Raw genomic sequence first — 27718 nt, 5'->3', positions numbered from 1 at the left:
AGAAACCCCACCTAGCAAAATGAGATAGCAAAGCTATCTCTGTCCATTGGCTCATTTGGGACTCTCTAGCTCCTTTGCCTCCTGGGAAAGGAGTATAGCTCTGCAACTCAGATCAGGTCAGGGGTGTGGAAAGGGTTTGGCTCCATGGGCCAGACCATCCTTATCAGGACGAACCACATGGCCCAAACGTGACAGGTGGCCGGGGTTGCCCACTCTGTCAATCAGATGACATCATTATGACATCACATGAAAGAAACACTGATCATAGGACTGGGAAAGCACTCCTTTCTCTACTACTACTACTACTACTACTACTAATAATAATAATAATAATAATAATAATAATAATAATAATAATTTATTTATACCCTGCTCATCTGGCTGGGTTTCCTCAGCCACTCTGGGTGGCTCCCAAAAGAATATTAAAAATACAATAAAACATTAAACACTTCCCTAAATAGGGCTGCCTTCAGATGTCTTCTAAAAGTCAGATAGTTGTTTTTTTCCATGACATCTGATGGGAGGGTGTTCCACAGGGTGGGCGCCACTACTGAGAAAACCCTCTGCCTGGTTCCCTGTAACACAACCAATGTCTGCAAAAAGCAGGAGTTTCTTTGAGGCTGCTTTTTACCCTCAGAGGCACCTCTTTTCCCAGCAGGATTTAACCTGTACTGGTCAGCAGCTGAGCTGGGGTTAAATCCTGCTTGTGTTGGCTGTGCATGCCTCTTCATTAAGTGACTGAAAGCCTCAGAGGAAACATATAATCTGTTCCTCCTCCCCTTGTAGTCCTTTGGCCTTAATACATAGCCTGCTGATTCCATCAGGCTGCCTCAGTGGGAGAGATGAGTGGCTTTGCTCAAAGATCAGCTCCACCAGGCGCCTCCTGCCCCTGAGCTGTTTCAATGCCAGGAGACCATTGTAAGAATGACTATTTAAGAATTGGCACCTGAGTTTGCTTTTTCTCGTCTTCCCTTCTCCTTGTGTGTCATGCTGTTTGGATTGCAATCCTGTGGGCAGGGACTGCCCTGTTTTCAGTGACTGCATGTAACCCAGACCTTCTGACTTAGGAATGGGCTACAAATGCTCTATATGAATAGATATCTGGTGGGGCCAGGGACCTGCGATTTTGATGCGGCTATCATTTTTTCCAGCATTGCAGGGGGTTGTAATAGATGCCCTTTGGGCTTCCCTTCCAACTCTGCAGTTCTATGATTCCCCTTTCTTTTTTTCTTCCTCTGACCTGGCATGGTATGTTCACGAAGCAAGCGGATGAGTCTCCCTGAGGTTAGCTGCGAATACATTCTCCGCCGGCTAACAGGCCTGCCTCTTCTTTTCAGCCTCACACCTGCTCCAGTAAATCATCCCATCATTATATGATACCCACTGGAGGATGGGCAGGATCAGATTGAGAGCAAGGCATTCGCCTGGCCCCCAGCCAGAAAAACCAGCAACCAGTGACACCACAACTGATATTCACTTGATACGGCACCTTTCATCCGATGGTTTGTCAGCCTGCTTACAAGGAGCTCAGAGGCAGCGGTGGCTGGCGGAGTTGAGGTCGAACCCTGTAACATGTTTTTTTGTGTGATTGTTGTTGCCAGAGTTCAGGCGGGGTGTGTGTAACCCCCAAGGGAGACAGCTAAGAATGTGCAAAAATCGGAGGAGCTGCAGTGCTGAAATTTCAGGGAGAACAACCCCCACCCCGTTCATTTTGGCTCAGATATTCTATTTATCACAGATTTATTTATTTTTTTAAATAGTAATAGTGTGTGCAGCCAGATATTCTGAGTCAGTTATTGCCCAAGGTGTTACTATTAGCATATAAAGCCCTAAACAACTTGGTGCCAGTTGGCTACCCCATATGTGTGGGTGGCGCTGTGGTCTAAAACACTGAGCCTCTTGGGCTTGCCGATTAGAAGGTCGGTGGTTCAAATCCCAGTGACAGAGTGAGCTCCCGTTGCTCTGCCCCAGCTCCTGCCAACCTAGCAGTTCGAAAGCTTGCCAGTGCAAGTAGATAAATAGGTATTGCTCCGGCGGGAAGGTAAACAGCATTTCCTTGTGCTCTAATTTCCATCACGGTGTTCCGTTGCGCCAGAAGTGATTTAGTCATCCTGACCACATGAACTGGAAAGCTGTCTGTGGACAAACGCCGGCTCCCTTGGCCTGAAAGCAAATGAGCGCCGCAACCCCATAGTCGCCTTTGACTGGACTTAACAGTCCAGGGGTCCTTTACCTTTACCTTTTACCTATGTGCCCAGTTGACCACTTCAATTGACAGAACTGGCCCTGTTACAGGTGTAAGATAATACCTGTTCTGCATTTGTAATAAATTTATCTTTTACTGTGGCAGCTCCCACACCTTGGAACTCCCAGTCTATTGACACCAGGCAGGCACCTTCACTGTACTCTTTGCAGCACATGCTAAAAACATTTTTGTTCAGGCAAGCCTACCCAGGCAGGTAGAATGTTGACAGGTGTTTTAAGCTTGTTTTTAGCTTATTTTAGTTATTCTTTGAATGTTGCAAATAGTTGTTTGGAACTGCTTTTACTGATAATTTCATTGTTTTATTCTCTTTCTTATCCGTTTTTGATTTTTTATTTTAACATTCATGCGATATATAAATTTTAATAAAAGAGACAGATATTGGACAGATTCACACCATATACTTAAAGCACTTCATTCCACCCCTTCAGGAATCCTGGGTACTGTAGTTTGCAAAGGGCGCTGGGAACTGTAGCTCTGTGCAGGTGAAACTATTTCCCGGGATTCCTTGTGAGAAAGCTGCATGCTTTAAATGTGTGCGGAACATGCTTTAAATATGTGGTGCGGACCTGCCCACGATCTCTCTTGCAGGCAGCTACGGCCTGAAATGTGGACTTATAAAAATGCTCTGCGTAGCTGAGCCCCTGGATTGAGTTTGACTGCCTGTCCCTCTGCCAGGTCTAAGTGGTTTTTAATTGGGGGAACTTCACTTGCGCTCATGATAAACAGGATCATTTAATTCCAGGCAGCTGGTTTGGTGCTGCTACCCTGACGGTCCCCTGCATTCTCGTTAGACAGCCATCATCCCCTTCTCTCTCAGTTGACAGAAAACAACAATCTCTCAAAGAGAGAGGCACATAGAGGCACAACTTGGAGCCAATGCTACAGGCCAGGTTTCAGCTCATAACACACCTCTTGAAATTCCTCTGGCTCTTTAATTGAGCAAGGGATTTTCTCTGATACCCTTGGATAGAGCTCCTGTCATCGCCGTCTGTTTATTATCTTCTACACCGCCGCGTTTTGGCTTTACAAAGTTTTTCCTTTTTCTTTTTCTTTCTTTTTTTTCTTATTGTGATGTGTTGTTTTGTTTTTGTTTAATATGGTGTTTTTACTTTTACTTTTTGTAACCTTTAAAACTTTAATAAATACTATTTACAAAGGAAAGAAGACGATTTCCTTTCCCGGCTCTACATTCTGTTTCAGCTGGATAGCTTAAGGCTCCACACACCCCATACATTCATAGCATGTTTAAACACATGGCTTCGCTCAGAGAAACCTTCAGCTTACCCGTCACAGAGCTACAATCCTCAGGGTTCTTTAAGAACATAAGAAGAGCCTGTTGGATCAGGCCAGTGGCCCATCTAGCCCAGCATCGTGCTCATTGAGCCAGTGTGATGTAGTGGTTAAGAGCGGTGGACTCATAATCTGGGGAACCGGGTTCACTTCCCCGCTCCTCCACATGCAGCTGCTGGGTGACCTTGGGCCAGTCACACTTCTCTGAAGTCTCTCAGCCCCACTCACCTCACAGAGTGTTTGTTGTGGCGGAGGAAGGGAAAGGAGAATGTTAGCCAGTTTGAGACTCCTCAGGGTAATGATAAAGCGGGATATCAAATCCAAACTCTTCTTCTTCTTCTAATACTGGCCACCAAGATGCCTCTGGTAAACTGACAAGCGGGACCCTAGCACAAGAGCCCTCTCCCCTTCTGGGGTTTCCAGCAACTGGTTTTCAGAAGCATTACAGCCTCCAACCATGGAGGCAGAGCACTGCCATCATGACTAGTAGCCACTGATAGCCTTATCCTCCATGGGTATGCCCAATCCTTTTCTAAAGCCAACCAGGTTGGTGGCCATCACTGCCTCCTGTGGCAGGGAGTTCCACAGTTTAGCCATGCACTGCCTGAAGGAGTACTTTCTTTTTTCTCTCCTGAATCTTCCAACATTCAGCTTCATTGGATGTCCACGAGTTCTAGTGTCATGAGAGAGGGAGGAAAGACCTTTCTCTGTCCACTTCATCCACACCATGCATAGCTTTATAAAATTTGATCACGTCCCCTCCTACTTGCCTTTTCTTCTAAACCAGGATTTCCCAAACTTTGGTTGCTTTTGGGACTACAGCTCCCATCATCCCTAGCTAGCAGGACCAGCGGTCATGGATGATGGGAGTTGTAGTCCAACAACAGCTGGGGAACCAAGTTTGAGGAAACTCTGCTCTAAATTTGCACATACCCAAGAGGTGCCCTTGCGGAATACTTTATTTGGCGGGGGAATGAAGGAGATAAGTTAAGGGTAGCTGGAGCCAGAGACAGGGGATGGGGGAAGAAGACACACTCAAATGTCAGAGACCAAGATGACAAAAAAGCAGGCTCTGCCAACAAGGATGAGATAGCAATGCTATTCCAGTCCTGTGCCTTCCCTGGAGCTGGCCAACTGGCTGGCGAACAGAGCTGGGAGGGGCAGGACAGGGGGTGAACAGATACAAAAGGCACCCCATTAATTGAGGGCTGCACAGGGAGCTAGGAGGTCTCCCCAGCTCACCTTATACAGGAAGGCCAGTGCTTTTCAGGAGGGGGAATCCAGCAGTCATTTGCCAAACATTTAGGCATCATGCAAAAAGGGAGAGGAGAGTAAAAGTGGGCATGGATCTGCAGAATAGTTGTACAGTGGTTACATACACTTCAGGTTACGTACACTTCAGGTTACAGACTCCGCTAACCCAGAAATAGTACCTTGGGTTAAGAACTTTGCTTCAGGATGAGAACAGAAATCATGCTCCGGCGGCGCGGCAGCAGCAGGAGGCCCCATTAGCTAAAGTGTTGCTTCAGGTTAAGAACAGTTTCAGGTTAAGAATGGGCCTCCAGAACGAATTAAGTACGTAACCAGAGGTACCACTGTATACTCTGATTGAGAGGTATTGACGCAAATTCAGAAAGAATTTTTATAATTGAAACAGAAATGCACTTCATCTCAGCCTAGTGGAAGAAACTGTGACCAGGTGAGTTGATTGCCTGCTGTCCAGGTGAGATCTGTTGATGGGCAACTTTAAGCCCGCCCTCCTCTTATGAGAAGATTCACACTATACATTTAAAGCATATTCAACACACATTTAAAGCACTTGACCCCCGCCACCCCCAAATACCGGGAACTTTAGTATGCTATAGGTGCTGGAAATTGTAGTTCTGTGTGTATAGGAATCACAGTTCCCAGTATTCTTTGGGGGAATGTCACACGCTTCAGATATGTGTTGAATATGCTGCATGGTGTGGATCAGCCTCTTTAAACTGGACCTGGCCTGGACAGCTCCAGACTCTCCTCTGACGACCCTTCAAAGAGAAAAGCTGTCATTTTCAAATTTAGACACATGGCTACTGAAGTCAAATCAAGATATACAGCAAAAAGCTGTGAGCAGAGAAGGGCTCCTCCAGATGACCTATTTATTAAGCATTCATCCTGATTTGTTTGCATAAAGTTTATGCAAACAAAAGCTTGGATTACATCTAGTCTTTAATGAACATTTGTTTTGATTTGTTTGTGTAGTGGTCATGCGACAGTGAGCATTCATCCTGTTCCTGCATTCATCCTGATTTTCTTGAGGGGTAGTTTACGAGTCTTCCCAGTAATCACACGTTCGTCTCACCTTTTTCGGTGCATTTCCCCATTGCTTTTCTAACTGCAAAATGTCCTCTTTCTCCTTTTTAAACAAGAAGTGGATCTGTTGCAACAGAGCACCTGTCTGTTGGGGTTGTTTATGTCTTCCTGCCAGTCATTTACTCTTCCCACACATTTCAATGCATTTCCCCATCACTTTTCAAATGGGAGGAAGTCCATTTGCTTCACTCTATTTGCACAAAGCTAGATTTCCCAGTGTGCCCTTGAGCCCCTCCCACAAAACACAGACAGTCTGGAGGTGCCCAAATACAGAACGATGGAGACAGGAATAATTAATATATGGGCCTTTCTATACAATAAGATTAGACACGCAGCTGCCTTATGCTGAGAAAAAATACCCATCCATCCAGCACACTGTGATTTGTGATCCGTCAAATGAATATTTCTGTGAATGAACAAAATGAATTTAAAAGGGCAGGTGGAGAAAAGGGGTAAGACTGACAACTGCGCAAGTATCTCGTTAGCTGGCAGGCATGCCTGCCATTTATTTTGCACTAGCAAGAGGAAGCTTGGCTCCGTACGCAATAGAAAAACTTGCTGCAACTCCTTTTCTGGATGTTACATTTATATGTCCTTGGATAGAGAAGCAGGAGTAAAGTTCTGTTGGACAAAACAGAAATAAAGGTAGCTAACAAAAATTACTTATAGTTACTGGGGCTGCAAAAATATCTTTAATGAAGGTTAATTGCAGTACAAGAAGAACAATTACTCGAACAATTGTGGTTTTCTGTATGTGCATTTAGATCCATCTGCATTACAGTCAGAGGCGGATTTAGGGGGGCGCAACCGGTTCAGTTGAACTGAGCACGGAGCCTTGGGCATGCAACAGGGGGCGCCGTAGAGTGGAGGGCGAGAGGCACTGAAGGGGGCACTGAATGTTGGCGTCGCACAGGGCGCTGCTGAAAATTGAGACCCCAAGGTCTGCCACTGCTACAGTTAAGAGACACACCATCCCTCAGTGAGTGTCAGTGACAGTCAGACTGTCTCTCCAAGATTTACCATTTGAATACAGTTATCTGGAAAAAAATTGATTTACAAGTACGTTCATCGATAGCAAGAAGTCAAGAGATATGAAATAAGGAGCCAAGCCGAAGCTGTTTAAAAAAAGCTTGAACTCCCTATGTAGAAGTTGATATGAAAATATTTATTTTTATTTTTTATTTTCTGAAATTTGTTATCTATCTTTCTATTTTTTTATTCTTTGTTCTGTTTCTTTTTTCTTTTTATAGTCTCTATTTTTCTTTTTAGTTTTATTTATGTATATTTGATGTATTTACGTGTTCGCAATTTAAAAAATATTTTTTTAAAACAGAGAGAGCGCGCGCGACACCATCCCTAGGCTGAACCCACTTGCAGGGACATGTGTGTGTGTATACAAATAAAAACCTTAACGGGCATTTATTAAAGATATTCCAAAGGCAAAATAGGAGTAGCAATTAACCCCCACCCCACCCCAGGGAGAGAGGTAACAGGGATTATTCCTGTTAAATTGAAATTGTTGGAGGAGCACAGGGCATAGAGATTGTGAAAAGTTGATTGGGGTCAGCCGTTGGGTTGGAGGCAGAAGGACTCAGGGCAGCAACAATGTGCAAGGAGGTAAAAATGTTGTGAGAGCAAGTTCTGAGAAAACCAGAGAAAGTCAATAGGCTAAATTTAAAGATCAATGCGCAGTAAGGGAAATTTACCTGCTAGACGTCTCTGCAGCTGGATTCTTCCTCTGCTGCAAATATCCCTTGAATTCTCCAGTATTGCTCTCAGGCTCCAACTGCAGAAATGCCAGGAAGAAAATCTCAGTCTAAGAATATCCTGCAGGCAGTTCCAGATCTTGACTAGGAAGGAGGACTCCTTCCAAACGGACAGGAGGGATGGGGGGGGGTGTTGAACTGAGCTTTCTCAATTGCTCAAAAGTTTGTACAGTATCAGGATCGTAATGAGCCAGCTGCCCCCCACAGGAAAATAGAGGACACTACAAGAGGCCCACACTCCAACTACCACCACCAAACTACTTTTCACAGTTGTGGCTTCTCCCATGTGTAAAAAGGGAGAAATCATATACACTCGCCTTGTTGGGGTTATTGTGAGAAAGGCGAAAGCTGTAATGCTCTATGGGCACAGAATCCTAGAACTGAAGAGTTGAAAGGGATCCCTAGGGTCATCTAGTCCAACCCCCTGCAATGAAGGAATCACAGCTGAATAATCCCTGACAGATGGTCAGTGAAGATCCGTGGTAGGAACTGATGCAAGAGCCCTCTATTGCTCTTTCTCTCTACAAACAGCCTTGTTCAGCAGCAGCATGCCTGCTTGCTCAGTCAGACTTGGTCCTTTCCACACCATATGTCAAATCCATACCAAACATTTAAAGCACCCAGCTTCCCAAACTGAAAGCATTCGCAGATGACCTGGTATTAACATTACAGGAGCCAGCCTCTAGTACTAAAAGAGCGTTAGAATTAATTTCTGACTTTGGTCGGGTGGCGGGATTTAAGCTGAATAAACAAAAAACTAAAGTTCTAGCAAAAAATTTGACAACTACTGAAATAGAGGAGTTCAGAAAAGAAACGGAACTAAATGTGGTTAAAAAAGTAAAGTACTTAGGGGTGTACTTGACCTCCAAAAACTTGAATTTGTTTAAGGACAATTATGAGAAATGTTGGTCAGAGATTAAAAGAGACTTGGAAACATGGTCAAGACTGAAACTTTCCTTGTTGGGTAGAATAGCTGCTATAAAGATGAATGTATTGCCGAAAATGTTATTTTTGTTTCAGGCCCTCCAGATCGTGGACAAGGTGGAATGTTTTGGAAGATGGCAGAGGGATATTTCTAAATTTGTCTGGCAGGGCAAAAAGCCCCGAATAAAGTTTAAAATACTAACTGATGCGAAAGAAAGAGGGGGGTTTGCCCTGCCGGACTTGAGGTTATATTATGAATCTGCAGCCCTCTGCTGGTTGAAGGATTGGATTTTATTGGAGAACACCGATGTCCTCGACCTGGAAGGATTTGATAATGCTTTTGGGTGGCATGCATATTTGTGGTACGACAAGGTTAAAGTTCATAGATTGTTCAAAAACCATATTGTCAGAAGGGCAATTTTTATGGTCTGGTCAAAATATAAAGACTTATTGGAGAGTAAAACTCCGAGGTGGCTCTCACCGATGGAGGCCAAAGCACGTAAAAGACTCAATATGGAGGCCCACTGGCCTAAATATTGGGAAATAATTGAAAAAATTGGAGATAATTGGAGGTTGCAGAGTATGGAAAAGTTAAAAAACAAGGTGCGAGATTGGTTGCATTATGCCCAAATCCAGGAAGTTTTTAAAGCGGACAAAAAAGTGGGTTTCCAGGAGGAAAAATCGAAATTAGAGACAGAGTTGCTAGAGCCAAAATCTAAGTTAATTTCGAGAATGTACAACTTGCTGCTTAAATGGAATACACAGGATGAGATTGTTAAATCCTCCATGATAAAGTGGGCACAGGATTTGGGGCACAACATTATGTTCGAAGACTGGGAAAGGTTATGGAACACCGGAATGAAATTTACGGCATGTAGTGCCCTGAAGGAAAATATTATGAAAATGATATACCGGTGGTACATGACCCCAGTCAAGCTTGCAAAGATATATCACCTGTCTGACAACAAATGTTGGAAATGTAAAGAGGAGGAAGGGACATTCTTACACCTCTGGTGGACCTGCCCGAAGGTGAAGGCCTTCTGGGAGATGATACATAATTGTCAGGGTTTCTGGGAGAGAGGAGGAGATGACAGAGGAGACGGAGAGCGAGTGGGAGGAGGGGCAGAAGGATGAGGAAGAAGATGACGGAATTCTGAGGGAATCCACGAGTCTGAGCAGCGAGTCAGAGGATTCTCAAAAGGGGGTTACCTTAATCAAGCAAAGGGGAGGAGAAGGGAGAAGCGGAGAGGAGCCCAGTGGAAGACAGAGGAAGCAAGAGACGTCTCAGCCGGAACGGAGTAAAGGGGGTGGAGTCGTCAGCCTCTCGGAGGGAGCAGGATTAGGAGAGAACAGAGAGAGGGGGTTGGAGCAGGGTGTTCAGCCGGAAAGGGTGGAGAGCAGAGCAGGGGGTGGTGTAGCGGTCGAAAGAAGGGTCAGCAGCAACGTACGCGCGCCAAGTTCAAACGTAGAGGCGCGCGGAAGTGGAGAGAGCTCAGGGGAGGAGCCCGGCCCTAAAGCCAGAAAGAGGGGGGAGGAGGCGGCAGAGGATTCAGCCTCAGGCGAGTCACGGAGAGAGGGAACCCAGGGGGGCAGGAAGACCCTGCGGAAAAGAAAGGAGAGGAAGAGGTGGTCTAGAGCCAGGCTATTAAGTTGGTGCGGAAGAGGGGAGGAGTCAGAGGGGACTTCAGCGGTCTAACGTGGCAGACGTACGGCCACAATGCTGAACTGTATGAGAAGCAGAAATCTTCAATAAACTTTTCCTGTAAATAAGCTGCAACGGAGTGAGGTCTCTTGTGAGCTGGGACCAGACCTGGGTGGCCGTGACAGTAAGTCCCCTCTCTCAAAGCAAAAATTTTTTTTTGCGAAGCTCACGAACGGGAGCAGCCATGAGCGCTGAGGAGCAGCTGGTTGCATTGCGGAATCAGGTTACCGCTCTCACATCGGCAGTCATTGCTTCGCAGAAGAAGAATGACGACTTGGAGAAGACGTGCCAGGATTTGCAGGCAAGGTGGGAGCGCGCGGACAAGGCGGGGGCCCCAGGATCCAGAGCGGAGGGCATTGCGCTTGGACGGAGGGGGGGTGCCCTAGTTCCGCATTTTAATGGCAACTTGCAAGACTATCCCAATTTCAGAGCGGACGTTGTATATGCACTGCACTTACTCCGTCACGATTTTAAAGATGAGGAGGAGAGAGTGGGGTTCATTGTTTCGCACCTGCATGGGGAGGCCAGGGCTTGGCTACGCAATTTGTGGCGCGAAGATGGACCGGCCCGTCGCGATTCAACTGCGTTCATCAAAGCGATGGATTCTTGTTTTCAATCCTCTGTGGATGTGGACATTGCGCGCCGTCAAATGCACGGGCTGAGGCAGGGGAAAGCGACTGTGCGCCAATACCACTCTAAATTTTTTGCATTGCTCACCGCCTTAGATTGGCCAAAGGACAGTAAACCGGTCAGAGATCTTTTTTGGGAGGGATTGAGCCCCCCCATCAAGGATGAGATCGCTAGGGGGGACAGACCCCAGACCCTAGAAGACGTGGTGCAACGGGCTTTAGCTCTTGGAATTCGACATGAGGGGCGTCCGTGGCATGAGGAGGACGGGCCCCAAGCGCGTGCGCAAGCAAGGACTCTCCCTTTTGTGCACAGGGACTTCAGCCGTGCGCACCCCTCGCCAATGGGGAAGGACAGAGAGGAGCCAATGGAGATTGGTGGTGCTAGGGCTCAGAAGCCATCCCAGAGCCCTGTCCCTGGTGCAGCCAAAGCGAAGCCTCCTAGAGGAACCAGGAAGTGTTACATCTGTGACAGTGCGCACCATATGGCGAAAGAGTGCCCCCAGAGGCTCCAGAAGCACACTGCAGCGCTGGCAACTGTAACAGCAGAGGTGCAACCAGGGGAGCAGCTTCAGGGAAACGACAGTGCCTGGCTGGAAGCAGAGCTACTGGGGCTCAGCCAGGCGGATCTGTAGACAAGCCCCCAGCATCACTGCAGAGCGTGGACCCTTTGCCTCCCAAACCGGCAGTTCTGCTCACAGCAACACTCCAGTTGCCTGATGGGAGACTCCTCGAGGTTCCAATAACGATCGATTCGGGAAGCAACGCCGACTTCATGGGACTGCAGTTCGTTAAGCAGCACAACATGGCGCTCCTGCCTGCAACGACGCCTCTGAACGTGGTCACGGTGGACGGCAGGAAGTTGCTGGGGGGGCAAGTGGTGCAGCAAACCCCTCCCATGATGATGCAGATTGGCAACCATCGAGAGCTTATTAGTTTCAATGTCACCCACTTATCGGACACACCCATCGTGTTAGGCATGAGTTGGCTGGAGAGGCACAGTCCCGCGGTTGCGTGGTACCAGAGGCAGATCAACTTTTGTTCATCGTATTGTGCTCAGCATTGCTTTCAGACCGATCAGGGAGGAGAAGCTGAGCAGCCATTGCATCTGGGTATGGTGCAAACAGTGCCTCACAAGTACCAGGAATTCTTGGAGGTTTTCTGTGAGAAGGAAGCTGACAAGTTGCCGCCTCATAGACCTTACGACTGCGCGATTGATTTAGTGCCAGGGGCGCAATTGCCTGCTGCCAAGCTGTACTCCATGTCGGAGGACGAAATGCAAGAGCTTCGGGAGTTCATAGACCATAACCTCAAGCGAGGTTTCATCCAGGAATCTAAAGCAGCGGGAGGCAGCCCTGTTTTCTTTGTGAAGAAGAAGGACACGCCCCAAAAAAGGCTTATAGTGGATTACAGGTTCATCAACAGCTTGACTAAGCCCAAAGCTTTCCCCATGCCCAAGATTGACGACCTTTTAGCGACCGTCAGGAGGGGCAAGATTTTCACCAAGCTGGACCTACGTGGAGCTTACAATCTCATCCGCATCCGGAAAGGAGATGAGTGGAAGACCGCCATGTTCACCCCTCTGGGCACATACGAATACAGAGTCATGCCTTTCGGCCTCCAAAATGGCAGCCACGTTTTTCAAGCATTTATGCACCACGTGCTAGCAGGTCTCCTCTACAAAAAGTGTGTCTGCTTTCTCGACGATATCCTGATTTTCTCGGAATCACCGGAGGATCACGATAAGGACGTGAGGGAGGTCCTGCAGAGGCTGAAGGAACACAGGCTGTACGCCAAGTTGGAAAAGTGCCAGTTTGATGTCAGAGAGGTTGATTTCCTTGGCTACAAGTTGTCCGACGAGGGACTGGCCATGGACAGGGCTAAGGTTCAAGCGCTGTTGGACTGGAAAAGCCCTCGAAATCGGAAAGAGGTCCAGAGGTTCATCGGCTTTGCCAATTTTTACCGCAAGTTTATTAAAGGTTTTGCGAACGCGACGGCGGCGATCACTGACACCCTCAGTTCCAAGAAGAAGAAGTTCGTCTGGACCGAACAAGCGGAGCGGTCCTTCCGGACGCTTAAGGGTCTTTTCGCCTCCGAAGAGCAGCTGCTCCACGTGAATCCCGGCAGACCCATGCGGGTAGAGACCGATGCGTCAGATAGAGCGGTTGGGGCCGTTCTTTTGCAAGAGGATTCACAAGGCAACTGGCGACCGGGTGCGTTCTACTCCCGGAAGCTCAGCAAGACGGAGCGCAATTATACCATATGGGACAGGGAGTTGTTGGCCATTCATGCAGCTTTCAAAGCGTGGCGACACTTCTTAATAGGAGCCAAGCACACGGTGCAGGTCCGCACGGATCACAAGAACTTAGAGTATTGGCGGACGGCTAAGTTGCAGACCCAGCGACACATGCGCTGGGCGGAGTTCTTTGCGGATTTCGACTTCAAAATAGAATACATCCCAGGAGACTCCAATGTTATTGCAGACGCGCTGTCCCGAAAGCCGCAATACTTGGAGGGAGCAGCTCCAATCGCAGCAAAGCACATTTTCGCACCGCAGGCGTGGACGTGCGCTACCATCGCAGTCGACCTGGACGCGGTGCGACGCGCGTTGCAAAGGGATCAGTTTGCACAGTCTAAGATGGAGGAGCTACGCGGAGGGTCGCGACACAACGATGAGTTTCAATTACAAGATGGACTTTTGACTCGTAAGGGTGCCCTTTACGTGCCCACCGACGATCTTCGAGCCAAGGTTCTGCAACAGTTGCATGACGCCCCTAGTGCAGGCCATTTCGGCAAAGAAAAGACGATAGAGTTGGTGGCTAGAGACTTTTGGTGGCCCCAGATGAGAGGAGAGGTGGCGGACTACGTCGCCAGGTGTGATATCTGCCAGAGGTCCAAACCAGTGCACCAGAAGCAGGCGGGATTGCTAGAACCGCTGGAGACACCGCAGCAACCATGGGAGAGGGTAGCGTTGGACTTTGTTACAGACCTGCCCAGCTCCAGAGGTAAGACGGCGGTGTTAGTGGTGGTGGACTTGTTCACCAAGATGGCGCACTTCATCCCTTGTGCCAAGGTGGCGACGGCAGAACAGACCGCAAAGCTCTTCATCGATCACGTCTTCAGAGTGCATGGACTTCCGCAGTCCGTCTTGTCCGACAGGGGGCGCCAGTTTGTTTCCACTTTCTGGCGAAAGCTTCTGGGCATCTTGCACGTCAAAATCAACCTGACATCGGCGAGGCATCCACAAACCAACGGTCAAGCGGAGAGGGTCAACGCGATCATGCAGCAGTACCTGCGGTGCTACGCCAACCAGCGACCTGCGGCGTGGGTGGACTATCTGCCGATGGCTGAATTCGCCTACAACAACACGAAACACGCTTCCACCGGGGTGACGCCTTTCTTCGCGAACAATGGCCGTCATCCCAGAACCTTCCCGAGATTTGCGGCACCAGGAGGGGGGGGGCCTCAAGATGCCGACCAGTTTGCAGCGGAGTTGCAAGAGGTGCACGAGGAGCTGCGGAGACATTTGGAGCTGGCAAAACAGGCGTATAAGGTGCAGGCCGATAAGCACAGGAGGGCGGGAGAGGACATCCAGGTTGGGGACTGGGTGTGGGTAGCAGCCCACGCGATGCCGGCCAGGTCATTGGCCAAGAAGAAGTTAGGACACAGGCAGCTAGGGCCATATCAAGTTGAGGCTAAGATCAATCCGGTGGCTTTTCGTCTAGCCCTTCCGGAAGGTTCCAGGGTGCACCCGGTCTTTCATAGGTCGGTGCTCACTCCCTACAAAACCCCACACAGGTTTCAAGAGTCAGGAGCACCCCCAGAGCCACGTAGGAGGGCGCCTGAGAGGGGGGAATCGCCAAGACCAGAACCTCTTAACGAGGTCACAGAGATACTGGACTCGAGATGGGGGGAGGAGGGAGTTGAATATTTTCTCGCCAGGGAGGGCACACCAGCCGCTGCTAATAGTTGGGTGCCAGGCTACGAGTTAGACGAACCCCTTTTGAAAGAAGAGTTCCATGCACTTTTCCCACATAGACCCATGCCAGCTGAGTACTTTGATGACTGGCTTTTCACACCCACATTGTCAGATAGCACGTTCAGGGGTTTCTCTTCCCCCGAGGAAAGAACACCAGAATCAAGCCCGCCCAGGGGATCGTGCTCGGGGGTGGACACGGAAACCCCTTATTGGTGGGAGGAGCAGCCAGAGGAGGAATGGCGTAAGAGGTGGCTGATAGGTCCTTGGCGGGCAGCACCGGAGGAAGTAGCGATGGAAGCAGAGACTGAGAAGCATTTGGGGGAAGAACCCGACTTCGAATACGCTTACACAGAACTGCCAGCAGAGAACATTGACGTAGACGACCTGTATCCTGAGCCTACCCCCGAAGAGCCGCAGTTTCCACAACCGGTCCCCGGCGAGCGGGAGGGGGGAAGGGGGGGCTTCGAGGGGGGGATGGATGTCAGGGTTTCTGGGAGAGAGGAGGAGATGACAGAGGAGACGGAGAGCGAGTGGGAGGAGGGGCAGAAGGATGAGGAAGAAGATGACGGAATTCTGAGGGAATCCACGAGTCTGAGCAGCGAGTCAGAGGATTCTCAAAAGGGGGTTACCTTAATCAAGCAAAGGGGAGGAGAAGGGAGAAGCGGAGAGGAGCCCAGTGGAAGACAGAGGAAGCAAGAGACGTCTCAGCCGGAACGGAGTAAAGGGGGTGGAGTCGTCAGCCTCTCGGAGGGAGCAGGATTAGGAGAGAACAGAGAGAGGGGGTTGGAGCAGGGTGTTCAGCCGGAAAGGGTGGAGAGCAGAGCAGGGGGTGGTGTAGCGGTCGAAAGAAGGGTCAGCAGCAACGTACGCGCGCCAAGTTCAAACGTAGAGGCGCGCGGAAGTGGAGAGAGCTCAGGGGAGGAGCCCGGCCCTAAAGCCAGAAAGAGGGGGGAGGAGGCGGCAGAGGATTCAGCCTCAGGCGAGTCACGGAGAGAGGGAACCCAGGGGGGCAGGAAGACCCTGCGGAAAAGAAAGGAGAGGAAGAGGTGGTCTAGAGCCAGGCTATTAAGTTGGTGCGGAAGAGGGGAGGAGTCAGAGGGGACTTCAGCGGTCTAACGTGGCAGACGTACGGCCACAATGCTGAACTGTATGAGAAGCAGAAATCTTCAATAAACTTTTCCTGTAAATAAGCTGCAACGGAGTGAGGTCTCTTGTGAGCTGGGACCAGACCTGGGTGGCCGTGACAATAATGAACTAAAAAAGGTGCTTAGATTTACCTTACCCAAGAAACCGGAGGCCTTCCTCCTGGGCATGGTGGACCAGAGGGTGGCAAAGAAAGATAGAATTTTCTTTATGTATGCTACTACAGCAGCAAGGATCTTGATGGCAAAGCACTGGAAGACACAAAATCTACCCACATTGGAAGAATGGCAGACGCAGCTGATGGACTATATGGAACTGGCTGAAATGACTGGCAGAATTCGAGACTCGGGAGAAGAAGAAACGGAGGAAGTTTGGGAAAAGTTCAAGGATTATTTGAAAAAGCATTATAAGTTGTATGAATGTTAAAAAATGCTCCTTTTTAGGAAATTACAGCTTCAGCATCGGAAAATTTTTGAATTGGAAAATAAGGTATAACAAGACAGAAGTGGTGTAATGAAATAATTTTATTGTGTTGAAACTAAAAATTAATGGATTTGGACTGTAATGTTTAGAGACCAGATATCACGATAAAATGGAAGACATATTATTATGTTTAAAATAAGTTAACAAATTGCTGAGGTTTTGAATCGATAGAGAATGCAGTGCTCGGAAGATGGGGGGAGTCTATTAGATCTATGGAAATATGTATTTGGAAGTTGGATTTTGTATATTATAAACTTAATAAAAATTATATTTAAAAAAAAATAAAGCACCCAGCTTCCCCCAAAGAATCCCAGGGACTGTAGTTTGTTACTGGGGATTGCAGCTCTGTGAGGGTAAACTATAGTTCCCAGGATTCTTGAGGTGGTGGCGCTTTAAAGATATGCTCTGTACACACCCAGATAAAGTTAAGAGCAGGGGAGGTAACAACAACATTTTAACCTAAAGAGTGTGTATGGTCCTGTCTTTTCAAAAGTCTCAATATGGTGCTGGAGGAGACTCTTGAGAGTCCCATGTACTGCAAGAAGATCCAAACTATCCATTCTGAAGGAAATCAGCCCTGAGTGCTCACTGGAAGGACAGATCGTGAAGCTGAGGCTCCAATACTTTGGCCACCTCATGAGAAGAGAAGACTCCCTGGAAAAGACCCTGATGTTGAGAAAGATGGAGAAGGGGATGACAAAGGACGAGATGGCTGGATAGTGTTCTCGAAGCTACCAGCATGAGTTTGACCAAACTGCAGGAGGCAGTGGAAGACAGGAGTGCCTGGCGTGCTCTGGTCCATGGGGTCACGAAGAGTCGGACATGACTAAACGACTAAACAACAACAACTTCAGCAGATAGCATTTAAGAACACAATAATAATTTTGCTGGATCAGGCCAAAGGCCCATATAGACCAGCACCCTGTTCTCACAGTGGCCATCTGGATCCCTCTGAGAAGCCATAGCTTCTTTCTTTGTAAGCAATTTGCACCACCATGTGAGGGACATGCTTCTGCTGTTTCTTCCACTGCTGTCTCTTGGCTGGGTTGAAAATTTAACATTGGTAGTGCCATCAGTGGCACCTTGTAGTAAAACAGCGGCAAATGGCCAATGTGAACTTCTGACTTTCACCCACCAAATATTAATATAGAAGGGTTATTTTAAAACAGCTGTCAACAAGAGGTTTGGTATGAGGGGGTTTTTTGGGGGGGGTAGATCACCCAGCGATTTAGCTGGGGTAGGTGGGGGAACACGTGTGTCCAACATTATTGGTTGCAAGAAAGTACTCAGGATTTAAATTGAACAAACAAAAAACTAAGGTCTTGGAAAAAAATTTAACAAATGGGGAAAGAGAGAGATTCCAAGAGGTAACTGGACTAACTATGGCAAAAAGAGTAAAATACCTGGGAATTAATATGACAACAAAAAATGTGAACCTATTTAAAGACAATTATGATAAATGCTGGACAGAGATAAAGAAAGATCTAGAAATATGGTCGAATTTGAAGCTTTCCTTGTTAGGCCGAATTGCTGTGATTAAAATGAATGTATTGCCTAGAATGTTATTTTTGTTTCAGACATTACAAATTGTGGACAAACTTAATTGTTTCAAGAAGTGGCAGAAAGACTTATCTAAATTTGTCTGGCAGGGCAAAAAGCCCAGAATAAACTTTAAGATACTTACTGACTCAAAAGAAAGAGGGGGTTTTGCCCTGCCGGACTTAAGACTGTATTATGAATCGGCAGCTTTCTGCTGGTTGAAAGACTGGCTACTACTTGAAAATGCAGACATTCTGGATTTGGAAGGTTTTAACAATATGTTTGGTTGGCATGCATATATCTGGTATAACAAGGTGAAAGTGCACAAGGGTTTTAAAAACCATATTGTTAGGAAAGCACTATATAATGTTTGGACTCGGTACAAAGATCTGTTGGAAAATAAAACCCCCAGGTGGTTATCACCAATAGAGGCCAAAGAGGTGAAGAAACTTAATATGACAACCAATTGGCCAAAATATTCCGAGATATTAGAATTTGAAAGTGATGAATTTAAATTACAGAGTTTTGAGTCCAAGAAAATAAAGTCCAAGGTACGAGATTGGCTCCATTATTTTCAAATAATGGAGACTTTTAAACAAGACAGGAAACTCGGATTCCAGGTGGAAAAATCGAAATTAGAAACTGAACTGCTAGAACCCAATACTAAGAACTTATCAAGAATGTATAACTTGCTGTTGAAGTGGAGTACAATTGATGAGACAGTTAAATCAGCTATGATTAGATGGGCACAGGACTTAGGCCATGATATTATGTTTGCTGACTGGGAACAGTTGTGGACCACAGGTATTAAATTTACGGCTTGTAATGCCTTAAGAGAAAACATTATGAAAATGATCTACAGATGGTACATGACCCCAGTCAAGCTCGCGAAGATTTATCATTTGCCCAATAACAAATGCTGGAAATGTAATGAGACCGAAGGTACCTTCTTTCACCTTTGGTGGACCTGCCCAAAGATTAAGACCTTCTGGGAAATGATCTATAATGAAATTAAGAAAGTACTTAAATGTACTTTTCATAAGAAACCAGAGGCTTTTCTCTTGGGCATGGTTGGCCAACTGGTGCCAAGGAGGGATAAGATCTTTTTTATGTACGCCACAACGGCAGCAAGGATTCTTCTAGCAAAGTATTGGAAGACACAAGAGCTACCCACGCTGGAAGAATGGCAGGCGAAAGTGATTGACTATATGGGACTGGCAGAAATGACCGGCAGAATCCGCGACCAAGAGAAAGAGACTGTGGAGGAGGACTGGAAGAAATTTAAAGCATATCTTAAAAATTGCTATAAATTTGAGGAATGTTAAAGTGTTAAGGGAGAGGAATGTTAGTGCTTTCAGAACTCACAGGGTTAAAGAGTTCTGTGTGACGTCCCTCAATTCCTGTGGAGGTAACTCAGACTCTGTAAGCATCACCTGTGCTGCCTGAACCAGAGCTCCACTCCTCAGCTCTGCCACCCCCCTCTGATTGGGTGAAGTAACTGTGTGACGTATCCCTTTCTCGTGAAAGAACTTCTGCAAAGCAGAACCAGTGTACTTAGCATTTCTGTCACTGATGATCGCTTGCACTCTGGTGGAGAACCTTAGTTCTACTCCCTCAATCCAGCTCCTGATCAGCTGTGCTGCATCCTCCTTGGATCTGAGACCATGACTCCAGGAATTCTGCGAAAAATCATCCAGAAAAGTCAGCAGATACCTGGCCCCCCCTAGACTCTGTTCCCTGACAGAATTGGACAGATCTATGTGTACCAGCTCAAAAGGTTTGGTGGTAACCCGTTCCACCTTTGGGTAACTGCACCCTCTCACCTTTGCTTGCTTGCAAGTGTCACAATTAATGGCACTTCCACAATCTTTAATTTGGCAACCTGCAACAACCTCAGGTAACACCTGCAAATCCTCTAAAGGATTGTGAATCGTTCTCTGATGTCATGCGCATGCACATGAGACATGACCGGGAATTGTAGTACGCTGGTTGGGAACTGTAGCACGCAACGCCTGTGCTTTCTCAACCTTCCCCTCACTCCCAAGAGACGTCTTAAGAATGAAAAGATCATTCTGTCCCTTCCGCACTTTGGCCAGTAACCTCCCTCCTCTGGAGATTGTGCAAACATCATTTTCAAAACAAACTTTGAACCCCTTACTTAACAAATAAGGCACAGATAACAAACAGTGATGCACCCCTGGAACAATACAAAACTGCATCTGTTCCTGCAAAACAGAAAGATAGGCATTAGTACACTGGTTCTGCTTTGCAGAAGTTCTTTCACGAGAAAGGGATACATCACACAGTTACTTCACCCAATCAGAGGGGGGTGGCAGAGCTGAGGAGTGGAGCTCTGGTTCAGGCAGCACAGGTGATGCTTACAGAGTCTGAGTTACCTCCACAGTTTTGGCTGGAGGCGGCTAGAGCTGCATGCTTCACCTGGAATAGGACCTACAATTCGCTGGTAGGTGACACTCCGTTTTCTCTGTTGAATGGCCGCAAACCCCAGGTTCACTTTCTGCGCAGGTTTGGGTCTCCTGCGATTGTCTCTGTGCCTGAGGCTTTGCGAGGGCCAGATGGAGCCAAGTTCCAGAGAATGATCTTCTGTGGGTATGAGCCAGAAGCCCGTGCATGGTGGTTTGCTTACCCGTCAGGTGATCAGAGTAAGGTGCTGATCAGTAAACACGCTGAGTTCTGTGAGGAGGATGTAAAGTCAAAGACGCCTGTCAGGCGTGATGTTCTATCAGAATGTCTCTCTGATCCAGAAGACAGTTCTGATGAAGAGGAAGAAGGGGCTGAGGCTGCTGATGACGACCAGGTCACTGACCAGGGTCAAGAGCAGGATGTGGCATCTCCACAAGTTGTTAAAAGAGAGCCCAAAAGTGAGCCTAGTTCTCCTGTGAGTGTGATGGAGAGGATTCGAAGACGCGTTAAGTCAGAGGGGGAATCCCATGATGCTGAGGACACACCTGCTGATCGCGGTGAGTCAGAGGAAACACCTGAGATTGTGCCTAGGCGAAGCAGTCGCACAACCAAGGGTATTCCACCTGAGAGGTACCAGGCTACAGGTGCGTGGGTAAGTTTCGCACAGTGCGAATCTGAGAGTTGTGAGGTGATTCCACAAATGCCAAACAGGTACGCAAGGCATTGGGGATGGGATTGATCTCACAGAAGTCTGGAGAGGTAAACACCCAAGTCACCTCAGGAATGGAGGGAAGAGGGGGTGTTAGTGCTTTCAGAACTCACAGGGTTAAAGAGTTCTGTGTGACGTCCCTCAATTCCTGTCGCGTGACTCAGAAAGAGGGAGGAGTTGTTTCTCACTGTTCCGTCTCTGTTCTCGAGGGAGACGGTGGCCATGGCTGCTAGCAGCCCAGGAGAATCTGAGAAATGCTGAGCTGTAAATATTCTGCTGCAATAAAGGACTGATAAATAAATAAGCACACTAACGCTTCGTGTGTTTGGATGGTTTTGAAGCAACAGTTGTTCTGCTGTGTTTTACTCTGCAAGCTTGCGGCTGCCGGAGGAGGACCTGAGCAGAGGTCGCGACGGAAGAGTGCCGGACAGCCATAGAAGGAGTTGCGCTTAATTGGGGCCGTAAATCAATTAAGCCTAATTATTCTCAGAAGGAAGATGTATAATTACAGCTATACTTATCTTTTCTTTTTTTCTTTTTTGATTTAAAGTGAAATTGAAATGAGATTAAGTTAAATTTTGATTGATTAAAAGGGTTGCTGAAAAACTGGAAAACTAGGATACAAAAAGGGGAAGGTATGGGGAAGTCTGAGAAAAGAGGCTTATGAAAATGAGGTTAAGAAAGCAAAATGTATGTTTTGTCTGTGTTTGTTGTTGTGTGTTTTGTTTGGTGTGGTTTTGTTGTAAAAATTGGAAAATTAATAAAAACTATTATAAAAATAAAAATAAATAAAAGCTGTCAACAAGAGGTTTGGTATGAGGGTTTTTTTTGGGGGGGGGGTAGATCACCCAGCGATTTAGCTGGCGTAGGTGGGGGAACACGTGTGTCCAACATTATTGGTTGCAAGAAAGTACTCATTTGGGCCTCAGAGACTTTCCGATAACAGAAAGTTATATGCCCTCAGAACATATGAAATTAAATGGAACATGGTTTTTTCCCCCTTTTCTTAATAATTTTTTTATTAACAATTTCAACATAACAAAATATCATCTTCATTATTTCCCCCACCTCCCCAATAAACCCTCGCCCCTCTACCCCAAGACTTCCCTTGGCTCATCTCTCTGATTTCTCAACACATATTGTTCTCTGCATACTGTAAAATCGAATAAATCCTTATATTATCTATCTACTATATTAACCATCAATAGATTTGTATATGTCCTGCCAAGAAGTCCAGTTCATTTTGTTGTCCTTTTAGGTAATTTGTAAAGAGTTCCCATTCTTCTTTGAAGTCACAGTTGTCCTTATCTTGTAGCACCCTGCTTGTGGTTAACGCTTAGCTGGAATGAAATATTCAACGCAGCAACAGAGAAATTAAAATAATAATTTATTTGTCAGACAAATAAATGAGAGGCTCAGTGGTATATGGTTACCAAGCTCTGGCCTGGCCTCCTGCCATCCTGGCCAGCACTTATATTCCCTTAATCCAGCCCCCTTTGCTCCTCCTGTGGCTGCCTCTGTCCAATCAGCCTGGTTGGAATTCCTATTGGCTGTTTGGTAGAACCAATCACAAAAGATACACCCACAAAAGATACACCCATTTCCTTGCCCTTATAAGGGAGACAAAGAGCTATATATATGACATATAAGTAATAATATATCTTACATGGAATCTTAATTACCAGCTCACCTCTTGCCCTATTGCCTTCTAAAACAAATGTTTAATCTTACATTTTTATGTTCAACAGATGTCAAGGATCTTGAGTTCACATCAACATTGAAAGATTTCCTTCATTTAAGGTTTCTAAACAAATGCCTGACAACTATATATCAAGAGTGCTTGGATGGCGTCTTCTGTCTGGCAGGGGGGCTAGGCTGGTGGCTGACTTAATTTCAGGATAAATACAACTCTTACAACCATATGAAATAAGAATCTAGCATTCCTTAAATCCTTTGCATAATTACATTTAAGCCAATATATTTAAGCTAATATATTTCATACATTATCATAGGTAGCCTCTTAAAAGAATAAAGCTTCTCAAAGTAAAAAGGAAGGAACTCAGTAAAAAACAGCTTTTAAAAGAAGCCTCTTTAGTTTACACTCCTCCTTTCACCCCCCTTTCCAGCCTAAAAATAAAGTAGAAAGAAGCTTCTTCTCCAGCCAAGCCAGTTGCCTTTCCCCAACATTTTATTGCCCTTTTTAACTCTCTCAGTTTAAGAAAGAAACAGCTTTAGAAGATTTCCTAAAAATGTTCTCCTTTTTCTGTCAGCTAAATGTTTTTCCCATTTGCTTCTGGCCTTAGAGAATTCAGCTCAAGGTTTAACGTGAGGCCCATTGGTATCATTTTACTTATTTACCCATTCTTAATAGTGTTTTTTCAGCCTTGGGGCAGCATATGTAATTCTCCCTTTTTATGACTTTGAGAATTGTTTTTTCTACCATAAATCAATGGGGCCCTCTTGTCTTAGGAGAAAACCTCTTGCCAAGGTTTTTTCTGCCTGGCATGAAACATTTTGAAAATCTAAGCCCATTTAATTTAGGAACCTGATCAAGATATAAGCCAATATAAGTCTTGATTAAAAATGCAGTCTATATTCAGATGCCACATTCCCCCCTTTCAAGCTCAAGGACCTTCATCCCAAGTGTCCTTGATAGCTTGACCTTCATCATATTCCTGAGGTAAAGCTCTGTATAGGGCCATGATATGAGGTAGAGTTTCATTTGAAACCATCTTGCTAATTGTACTTCTAAAACATGAAATGATACATGGCATCATACATAAAACCATTACCACTACTGTCAAGAAAAACAAGCAAGACAATAGTATCCCTTTAAGTCCTGTGACATTAGGTAACCAATTGGTGAGCCATCCCATATCCCATCCTTCCCATGTTTGTACTGGGACATGTGCTATATTCTCCATCTTTGTAGCCAACACACGGATTGCCTCACCATTATCTGAAATGTTAAAGCAACAGGCATTCCCTGTCAAGTTCAAGACTCCACATAAGCCTCCCTGCCTGGCAAGTACATAATCCATTCCCATTTTCAGCTGCAAAATGGCGGCTCTACTTTCATCCAACTGTTGTGCAATAAGTCTCAAACTCTGGGCCGTTGCATTGGTTACAAGTTCCACTACTGCTTGCAATCGAATTATTCTATTTAGATTATAAATAGGATCCCGTGCCCCTTGTATGAGCTCACCAGGATTCCAGGAGGCAGGATCATAATAGGCTATAATGCGCTCTGGCGGCCAATCATCAGTACCGCTCCAACTTTGGGTACTTCCTCCTGCTATATGAGAAATATCAGCGTTTCTTCGTGTACGCTTGGCCGAACTAGTGGGCATAATCCACATTGGTGGTAATACCCAACCCAAGAAACAAGTCCCACTCCATTTGGAAGGGAGTTTCTTGTATGCCCATTCTCCACATATCCACCACAACCATCGGGTCTGAGGTTTTTGGTACGTGGAGTGCATAAGGCGAAATATCAAAAGGGGTAGAGAGTTCACAGTGCAGTATGTTAGATTGCCTTTTTCTGTCACAGTTATGTTCCACACCACTTTCCATGCATGAATAAAAGGAGGTGCACAGGGCAAGGTATTCCGAGTTCGATACGTAGTACCGTTTGCCCAGGTTTGACTATTCTTAATATAATCCCAAGTATAGTGGCAATGAGAAGAGCCTATCATGGTAGGATCAGCTGCATCTGATGATTTATGCACACAGATTTCCCCTTGCACAGGTATAACTCGTATTGGTTTAGTTGAGTTCCATCCGGGGAAATTCTGTACTTCTGTTTGGTGTGGCATTTCGCTTACCATACCAATGGCACTTAATGGTATTGGTAATAAGGGCATACCTCCCTCTGAATCATCTGGCCCAAGAGAGCAAACAAGGCAATTAGTCCTATTTGCAACATTGGCTACCATCTCAGCTAAGCCTACCCACATATTGTGGTCATGGCGGAATCCATATTTAGCAAATTTGGTCAGATTCATGGACCCTTCCCCTTCCCAAGGGATCAGGATTAATAATGAAATCATGTTGATGTCTAGCATATGCATTCCTTCCACAAAAGATTACCTTATTGTGATAGCAAATAATTATTAGCCCCAATATAATTCCCCCAATGACAGAAATGGGGAACCACCAAGACCAAAACATATATCCCGAGGATCCCCAATGAGTAATATCACTTATAATTGTTCCACAAGGGGGCAGTCAATCAATTGTATAAGAGAATCTTCCCGTTCACAATTGCTGGTTTAGACGCTCCTCAAGCTTCAGGCGTGCGCAGGTCAGCCAGCTTCCAGGTTGTGGCTGCAGCAGGCCGGTCGTCAAATGTTGCCCGTGACCTAACCCGCTCCCGGTAGGGCTAGATACAGGGGTTTTTGGAGAGAGTCAGTTTTAAAGGATTAGAGGGGTCACCTTTGCATGTCCAACTGCCTTCAGACTTCTTTAAACGAGAGTGATGAATCCAGGGGGTCACCTCAGCTACCTTCACCGCTGTTAGAATAGAGAGCAGGACGGTGTAAGGTCCACGCCACTTAGGTGCAAGTGGATCACGTTTCCACTCTTTCACCCATATGCTATGCCAGTCTGGAGCTGATGAATCGGCTTGGCAATGCTGCACGGCGTGTGCTTGAGGGCCCACCTGTTAAGAGAAACAAAAACACGGGAGAGAGATTGCACTTGTCCCTGTGTCACATAGTCTCCTATTTGTTTGAGGTCAGTTGGAATATCCTGAACAAAGGAGGGCGACCTCCCATACAGGAGCTCAAAAGGTGACAACTTAAGTCTTTTTGTGGGTGCGCACCGAACACGAAACAGTGTTATGGGTCAGCAAGCACATGGGGATATTAAAGCAGCCTGTGCTTTTCCTTTGCAGGCTTGGCACAGCCCGGCCTGGTCCCTGGGGTGCAGGGCCGTAAGAGATGGAGGCAGGCTGGGCCCTCTCCCTCCTGGGTGAAGCACCTGCCGGAAGCCTCGTGGCAATCATCCCCCCCCCCCGGGGGCACACGCAACAGACACTGGGGCCAACGGAGCGTGGTGGGTTAGGGTGGCAAATGCCTCTCTGAGCTCCGCAGAAAAGCTGAACTTGCACCAGAGCCGCCTCTGACCCACATAATGGGCTATTGCCAGCTTGTATTTTAGGGAGCTGGTTTCTTGTTTTCAGCCTTGCAGCAGCAGTACCCGACTGCACACACTTAATGTGATCTCACAACAATCCTAGGAGGTAGGCCATGGTTATTCCCATTGTAGAAGAGAGGAGAAACGGAGTGATATAATGCCAGCAGTAGTATAAATATGTCCCCATACATGCACCATACAAATAAAGAGTGGACACATAGTCCTACAGATACAACCGGCCCTTTGAGGGTGACCAAACTGTTGACGCGGCCCCCGATGAATTTGAGTTTGACACCCCTGCTTTAGACATATTAGTGGGCTTCTGGCATGCCCTGCAGATGCCTTGCACAAGTGTCTGGCGGTAGGTAGTAAGCCTGGCCAGGTGAATTGCATTGTTTGGATCCCAATTAGGATCTTCCAAGGGAAAGTTGTCCTGGAGATGATGGTCAATATTATAAATATTTCCCACTCTGGCCTGCTCACGCAAATATATCTGTGCCTTTTCAATTATGTCTCTCCTTTCCTCAGTGGTGAAAAGAGTATTCAGGAGCTGGCGACAATCTGTCCAAATAGGACTATTACTATTGAGGTCACCAAGTCCATCATAGCCTGAGGTTTTTCTGCGAAAGATGGGGTGTTTTCCAATTCATCAGATCTGTAGTTGTGAATGGAATACATTGCAGGGTCGAAGTTCGAGGTGGCCGTGGTCCAGGTTGCCCATTAACCAGCACAGGCTCCTCAAGTGCATCAAATACTCTTCTAAGAGGGGCTACTACGTGACCTTTTTCTTCACTTTGCTCTAGGGGCCTCAAATCATAGGGGATGGTATTTGTCCCAAGGCGTTCTTTTAGCAGCTTTATACGCCTGGCTGTATTGCTTGCTGACCGATTAAGGTCTCCCTGTAACTTCTGTAATAATCTCTAGGACTTGGATGTACAGGGGTTTGGGGTGGGCAATCAGTTGTTCCACTAAGGGAGACTGTAGATGGAGTTCTACTGGGACTCACAGGTGGAATAACCACTTCTGCTTGGGCTTTATTATAGGACTCCAATGCCTCCTGAAGATATTTATCATAATCTATCAAGGAATCAAGCTCTGTGACTCCACCCCCATTATTCATTCCACTTTCTTGCTTCGGGGTTACAACTGGTGGAGTGTTTGGATTAGGCTCCCTTCGATGTGGAGCATAGGGGGGAGGTGGAAGCACCTCTTCCTCTGGTCCCTCAAAAATGGGTTTAAGTTTATTTGGCAAGATTCCTTTCCTAGCTTCGGCTTTTACAGCCAATAATTTGCATCGTTGGACTTTGCATTCCCTTATCCATGGAGGATTTTTTTTTTTTTTATTTAATGTGCTCAGCCAGGAATCTATATATGAAAAT

General features: G+C 46.5%; 1 protein-coding gene across 2 annotated transcripts in view; it reads right to left on the bottom strand.

The window, feature by feature from the left end:
• MSS51 (MSS51 mitochondrial translational activator) overlaps positions 1–7883 on the bottom strand; it is a 31615-nt gene extending 23732 nt beyond the window's left edge. The window contains exon 1 of one of the 2 annotated variants that reach the window (XM_081888029.1): positions 7615–7883. The gene's annotated coding sequence lies outside the window, so the exon portion shown is untranslated. The remainder of the gene's footprint in view (positions 1–7614) is intronic. The other variant, XM_081888028.1, reaches the window with a different exon arrangement.
• Between the last annotated feature and the right edge of the window lie 19835 nt (positions 7884–27718).

Source organism: Podarcis melisellensis (genome assembly GCF_964234715.1).
Source record: "Podarcis melisellensis genome assembly, chromosome: 14".
In the NCBI taxonomy this organism is placed as follows: domain Eukaryota; kingdom Metazoa; phylum Chordata; class Lepidosauria; order Squamata; family Lacertidae; genus Podarcis; species Podarcis melisellensis.
This window is presented reverse-complemented; position numbering and strand designations above follow the sequence as displayed.